Source organism: Rhincodon typus, chromosome 8, assembly GCF_021869965.1.
Source record: "Rhincodon typus isolate 14 chromosome 8, sRhiTyp1.1, whole genome shotgun sequence".
NCBI lineage: Eukaryota > Metazoa > Chordata > Chondrichthyes > Orectolobiformes > Rhincodontidae > Rhincodon > Rhincodon typus.
In genome coordinates this window covers 75946363-75953556 of record NC_063339.1, presented here as the reverse complement: position 1 = coordinate 75953556, position 7194 = coordinate 75946363, and the positions used below count along the sequence as shown (strand labels likewise).

Sequence of the window (7194 nt, the reverse complement as noted above, 5' to 3'; positions counted from 1 at the left end):
CACACACACACACACTTACATACTCTCTCAAGCATGCACACACACACTTTCAAGCATGCACACACATGCTCACACTCTCTCGAGCACGCACACACAAGCTCACACACTCTCTCAAGCATGCACGCACATACACACACTCTCTCAAACATGCACACACACACTCACTCACACTCTCAAACATGCATGCACACGCACACATACACACACACACATTCAAGCATGCGCGCGCACACACACACTCACTCTCTTAAGCATGCATCATGTAAACACACACACACACTCTCTCAAGCATACACACACACTCTCTCAAGCATGCACACACACACACACACACACTCTCTCTCTCTCTCAAGCATGCACGCACACTCACACACTCTCTCAAGCATGCACACACACACACACACTTTCTCTCTCTCTCAAGCATGCACGCACACACAAACACATATAAATCTATGGGATGAATTTGCATTTGCAGATTGGTAGTTGTAGACACACTCTATTTTGTTCAAAAAGCGCTTAATTTGTAGACTGTCAGACTCCAAGTTGATACGCAGCCAGATTCTAAACAAGGCCTGACACCGAAAATGCCTTGTCTGACCTGGATTGTCACTTCTGGTATACTGAGGGAACTCATAAAACCTTTAGTTATCTCGGAGCAGTGACTTGAAAGAAATTCAGGAATTTGCATATTAATCCTTTGTAACTGATTAAAGATTTAACAACCATCTTAAGTTTGTTTAACACGGCATCAGTTATATGACCGTTTGATCTTTTGCTTATAAATTCTGTGTCTGATGTTACCTCTCTCATTGACACCTGAAGAAGGAGAAAGACTCCAAAAACTCGTGTTTTCAAATAAACCTGTTGGTCTATAACCTGATGTTGTGTGATTCATATATAGGGCCACACAGATCCCCCTGTACTACAGCATTCTGCAATTCTGTCACTACTTAAATAATACTCCACTTTCCAAATCTTCCTACCAAAGCGTATAACCTCACATTTTCCTGTGTTATGCTCCATCTGCCATTCTTTTGCCCAAAATCATTTTACAAACTACATGGTCTGCTTTTGTCCTCAGAGACAAGAAGCATGAGGCAAGTTCAGTTTCGAGAAGGAAACCCAGCCTTTGCCAACACGTTGGAAAACATGGGTCTATGGACTATTAAGATGTATATGAGTAGGGAATGAAGGTGGGTGGATTCCCAAGCTGCTACCCTTCCCAAATGCATCACCCTGGACTTTCTGATAAAATTATCAATGAATATTGAGCCTCAACAAGGCTCAAAATGTATTTTAAAGTATTTTAAAATGCAAATGTATTTTCCCCACACTGTCAATTATAGAATACCTTACCCCACCCACCCTCCAACACACCCTAGCCTTCACCCAAACTCAATTCCCCTACCTCATCTCTCTCCACCACCCCTCTGCAGGAAGTCAGTATTACTTACAACTCAGTTTCTATTCTCTTAACTTCCAATAGCTGATAATGGGAGGGTTATGTAGAGAGCTTTCGAATGTTCACACTGTGGCATCAACAGCCAAACTCCTTCTCACAGAAAACACAATCCAAAACTATGGCTTCTCCCTGTCAGAAATCCTGTCTCCCCATAGTTACCATTCAATATCTGACATCTGCAGGAGTATAAGACTTCTCCCAGATGTGCTGGAATCAATTCCCAGATACTGACCTCATTAATGGCCAACATCTACCTTTTTAAAAGTACTACTTTGCCCTGGTATGAAGCATCAGTAGAACCTGTTGATCAATTCACTTTCAGGTCTGGCCTTGCAAAGAAACCACAGTTTGTTTCTTCTGATTTTTTTTTAAACACTTGCAGTTGCTCAGCCCACAGGTCATTTTCAGCTCACAGTTCTCAGTTCATAGCTCCAAACCAAAATTGATAAAAGAATAAAATAAAAATAATGAAAAATCAGCAAGTATTCTAACACTGCCATTACATTCTTAATAGTGGATTCCAGAATTTCCCCAATGAGGGATATTAGGCTAACTACTTGAGACATAAAAAACAAGAGCAGGACTAAGCCATTCGGCCCTTTGAGCCTGCTCCACCATTCAATATGATCATGTTGTTTATCCAACTCCGTACTCAGTCCCCGCTTTCCCCCCATACCATTTGAACCCTTCAGCTTGAAAAATTGTCTAACTCCTATTTGAAATCATTCAGCGTTTTGGCTTCAACGTCTTTCTGTTGTAAAGAGTTCCACAGGCTCACTACTCTCTGGGTGAAGGAATTTCTCCTAATCTCATTCCTAAATGGCCAATCCCATATCCTTAGACTGTGACCCTAGTTTTGGACTACCTGGTCATCAGGAACATCCCTCCTGCATTCATCCTGCCTAGTCCTGTTAGTATTTTATAGGTTTTTATGAGATTCTATGAGATCTTTAATTTCCTACTTTCTATCTCACTGGTCTCTTGACTAGAGATTTTACACTTGGGTTTTACAATCAGCTAGGACGCCTTCAAGAATTTAGGAATTTTTAGGAAACTTTCAACTAATGCATCCATTATCTCTGATGCTGCTTCTTTTTAGACCCTCAGACACAGGCCATCAAATCCAGTGAACCTATAAGACTTCAGTCCCATCTGATTTCCTCGTAATTTTTCTCTATTGACTGTGATTTTTTAAAATTTCTCCCTCCATGGGTCTCCTGCCTGTCTGTTTGTCTCAGGATGCGACTTATGTCTTCAAAGCCATTGTGCACATGGTCAGTCTGGAGATTTCCTGCACGATTATTTGCTCCAGACATGGCAGGTAAGGGAAAAATGATGGCCCAAGGGAAAAATGAGACCACTGTTTGCAGACAGGGACTTGAAGGGCCTGGTTGACTGGGTGTACAGAAGAAGACTGTCCTCTTCCCCCAAGGACCAGAGGAGGCCACGACACCAGTTTGGTAGATGTTGGCCATTAATGAGGTCAGTACCTGGGAATTGATTCCAGCAAGTCTGGGAGAATCCTTACACTCCAGCAGATGGTAGATATTGAATGGTTAAAGATTGCCACCTAGGTCAGTGCGGTCTCCCAGGTCAGGAGAAACACCCAGCAGAAGTTAATGACCTCTCAAAGAGTGGTTCTGAGTCAAGTCAGCCAGGGGGTCCCAGTACAGTAAGACAAGGACATCACCTGATCTCAGTCCAGGGGCTTGATCACAGTCAGCTGTCTGCTTGGGGCAGACATGGTCAGGGGTCCATTTCACTGAAGTCTGGAGACTAAGCCACATTCAGTACTGCAGATCCCATAGACATAGTAAGGAGTTTCACAATTGGTTAATTGGGGTGCTGCACACAGATCATTAAAGGGTCCGGTCAGTCATCAGTTGGGCTGCCCTTTAAAGTCAATCAGCTGGTAGACCATGATCAGTACTGAGGGTTAACAGAATGAAAGTCGACAGAGCAGTGTGGTTTTATCAGGGAAGACTGTGTTAGGGAAGTTGAGGAACTCAGTGCCAGGGATTATAGAAGGAAAGCGACATGGAGGTTCGGGTGTACCCTTTGATTACCAGGCTGAGCCTAAGACTCACTGTGCCAAGTATGGCCTGTATTGAGTCCCATATTCAATTGACCCCTCGATGCGAAGTGCAAACAGAAAACGGTTGCAACCACACCCAGAGTAGAGTCAGAGGTTTTACTCTGTCTCCACACATGGGTTCCATTTGTGAATGACCTGAGGCCTTTCAAGGTGTAACTGCACTGATATGGCAATTAGTGCAGGTTCAAGTTATCTATAATCATAACATCATGCATGTGAAATGCATCCTGTGCAACAGTATGGGGTGCAAGTGCTGGTCACAAGCAATCTTGACCATGTCATTTGTCATTGTAGATTGAAGATAGTCATCTTTGTGAAGCAGAAGTACTCACAGGTGACCTTCAGCACAAAATACTGCAAAATGGCAAAGGCTGCACAAGGGCATGAAACTGATTCTCTCTGACCTTGACCTGTAAGTATTCGTTGATATGATCTTATATGCGATGACGCCTTTTTTAGGAGAAGTGGGGCTGGGAGGACAACGTCTCAATAGTCATGCAGCACTTACAATCTCCTGTAATCTGCTTATGTCATTACTGGTGCTGCATTACTGAAATAAGTCAAAGGTTCATGGAGAGGCATTCCTTGGCCTTCTTTGTTGGAGTGTTCCATGACCCACCATATGGAGGAGTGTGCCAAATGGTCATTTGTGACAGATGTGAAGACTGATTGCTCTCATCACGAAAAGCCTATTCTGTTTCTTATGTTCCTGACATAGATGCATTGAAATGTGATTGATGGATCCAGTCACACCAGGATTATTGCCACTACTGTTGCACTATAACAAAGGTGTAGAGAAATGAAGAAGGAACAGATGCTCCAAAAGATGCTGAACAGCCTCAACGAGGGAGTTGCTGCTTAAGGTTCCCTCGGGATGTGCAGAAGGGCCAGAGTCTTTTGTCCTTAATGCCATCCTCTCCAGATAAGTGAGGTCGTTGGAGGCTCTGTTTAGAGTGGGTCCGCAATTATCATGATATATGTTGCTTCACATTAATGCCACTGACTTTTTAAGGAACTAAATATAAAATTTCCCTTATACCCACATCATTGTGTCATGATGTACAACTTGTAATTCCCATATCAAAGAATCAATGTCTGTAGAGTTAGTCTGAGCAATCAAAGCATGTTGGAATGCAAAGTGACAAAAATACTCAGAACTGTGGCACGACAGGCTGGTCAGAATCAGGGGACTGTAGAGAGACAACAGCTGCCGGGGTAGATCGTTGTAAGACAAGTAGGCCAGAATCACTGGGGGTGGATCTGAGCGGTTGTGCAACAGAGGTCAAAATCACCATAAGGCAGGGGCTGGATTGAAGTATGGTGATAAAACTAGGAGTAAGAAACTTAACGTAGTGATGAGTGGGATTCATAGAGACTTGTGAAAGCTGCTGTTGAATCTGAAACATCGAGTTGAAAGAATTCCTTTCTTCTGTTCTGGAGTTTGAGGAGAGAGAAATCCATCATGAACTTATTTTTGTGTGGATGATGTTTATGTGTTTGAATTTGTGACTTTATCATTTGGATTGAAGGGGATCAAAGCATGGTTAGGTCCTTGTTGGCTAACCAGGCTTAGCACTTCATTGACAATGAACTTTGTCATTGAACTGGTGGCCAGCAACAATTGCACATGTGAATATTGAAGGGAAATATCCTTGTAGTATGTACTTTGGTCGGTAGGTATGAAACAACACATTTGAATAAGTAAAAGTTTCTATTAATAATTTACTCTATTGCTTCTCATTAGGTAATTCACCCCAGTTTAAATCAATTAGGCAACTTTAATGTTTTTACAGTCTCTATTAGCCCATATTTATAATGTTCTGATGTGGAAAAATTCCTCTACAAAAGCTTTTTCAGTATGGGCTGCACTTCTCTGGTGCATAACCCCAACTTAAATTGAGGACCCTTGTACCCAGGACAGTGTCACAGAACTATGCCAACTGCTGCAGCAGGACCTAAAGGTAAAATCATCAAAGTCACAGGAGACCACAAGGCCGCCCTCTCATTAAAGAGACAGGCAACTGGTGATTGTTTAACGTGATGTTCAGCACACCTCAGGTGAGGAGTAAGGTTGAGAAGGTGGGATTTTCATGGTAATTTCATCCAGTGTGAGACCTGAAGGAGTGCATGGCATCCTGTCCTGATGGCTTTCAAGGTGACAGCTGCATTGAACTTTTATGCGAATGACTCCTTTCAAGGAACCACTGAGGACCTGTCAGAAATCTCTCAATCCTTGACCCACAAATGTATTAAGGCTGTCACCCATGCAATTTCTGTCAGATTCCTCTCGTTTCCCCGTGACGAGGTCAGTGGCCCAGGCACTAAGCTTTGGCAATATCAGCAGCTTCCTCTAGGTGCAGGGTATTTCAGAGATTTGAGCAGATAAGCTAATTTGACTCTCCAGGTTCAGTCGAGAGCAAGAGGTGCTGTTCTCTGGATGAGATGCTAAACCAAAGCCTTCTCCGGTGGGTGCGAAAGCCCCCCTGGCATCATTCTTCCCCTGGAAGAAGACCAGATTGTTTTCCAGGGGTCCTGCTGGGAGTTGGTGCCACCCTCAAACCCCATAAATTAAGGTGAGTAATTATCAATTCAAAAATAATCCTTTTCAAAAATGTATGTGCACGTAGCTTCCCTTATCTCTCTCATTTATTCCTTAAACAGCAGCAAAAATGAACCACTTCCTCCCTATTTGTAGAAACTTGTTCTTTATTTGTCAAGATCAAACTCTGTGCAGCTACACACTCTCAGCACTTTTAGACTCAGCTACCTTCCTAGGTTACACGTAAAAAGAACAACTAGTTTGTTCATGCACCAAATTAAAAATTGTGTGAAGTACATAAAGTAAATACATAATAAATTAAAATAATGTTAACAATGATCCTTTACCTTTGTGCTTCCTCAAACAGTCTAAACCGTTGCTTTTTCTGAGACTTTTCCTTGAAGGTGCAAGTGCCTCAGGCCTGTGATGTTGATTGGAAACCTGTTTAATTAGCAACCAGTGCTTAGCAACCAGTCCCTAGCAACAACCATGGTAACAAGCAGGGCACTCTGGGCATTGTAGTCTTTTCCTGTCAAAACTGAGACTGCTCTCAAGACAGCAGGCCAGAGGTTACAACAATAACAACCACATAGATTTATATAGCACCTTTAAAATGAAACATCCCAAAACACTTCAGGGTAGGGGGACTGTGAGATAAAACATGACAACAAGCCACATATAATATATCAAGTTAGGAGACCAAAGGCTTTGTCAACAAGGTAGGTTTTAATGAATCGAGGAAATCGAGGTAGATGGGTGGATGGATTTAGGATGGATATTCCAGAGCTTGGAGCCAAGTTAACTGCAGGAATAATTGATTAAAATTGTGGCTTCACAAGAGGTCAGAAATAAAGAGTTGCGGATATCTCGCTGAGGGTTGTGTGGACAGACGAGATTATGGCCAGAAGGAACAGCAAGGGTATGATAAATTTGAAAACATGGAAGAGATATTTAAAGTCAAGATGTGACTTGAGCGGGTGCTACTGTAGGTCACTAAATGCAAGAAATGAGGGGGAAGGGGTTTTGATATGGGAATAGGGGGAATAGAATTTGGATGAGCTCAAGTTTACATATGGTCGAGACTAGCCAGGAAAAAGG

The 7194-nt window shown here is 42.6% G+C and overlaps 1 protein-coding gene across 3 annotated transcripts in view; it reads right to left on the bottom strand.

The window, feature by feature from the left end:
• Positions 1–6549, bottom strand: part of ccdc135 (coiled-coil domain containing 135) — a 63348-nt gene extending 56799 nt beyond the window's left edge. For all 3 annotated transcript variants that reach the window (XM_048599590.1, XM_048599591.1, XM_048599592.1), the window contains exon 1: positions 6444–6549. The gene's annotated coding sequence lies outside the window, so the exon portion shown is untranslated. The remainder of the gene's footprint in view (positions 1–6443) is intronic.
• Between the last annotated feature and the right edge of the window lie 645 nt (positions 6550–7194).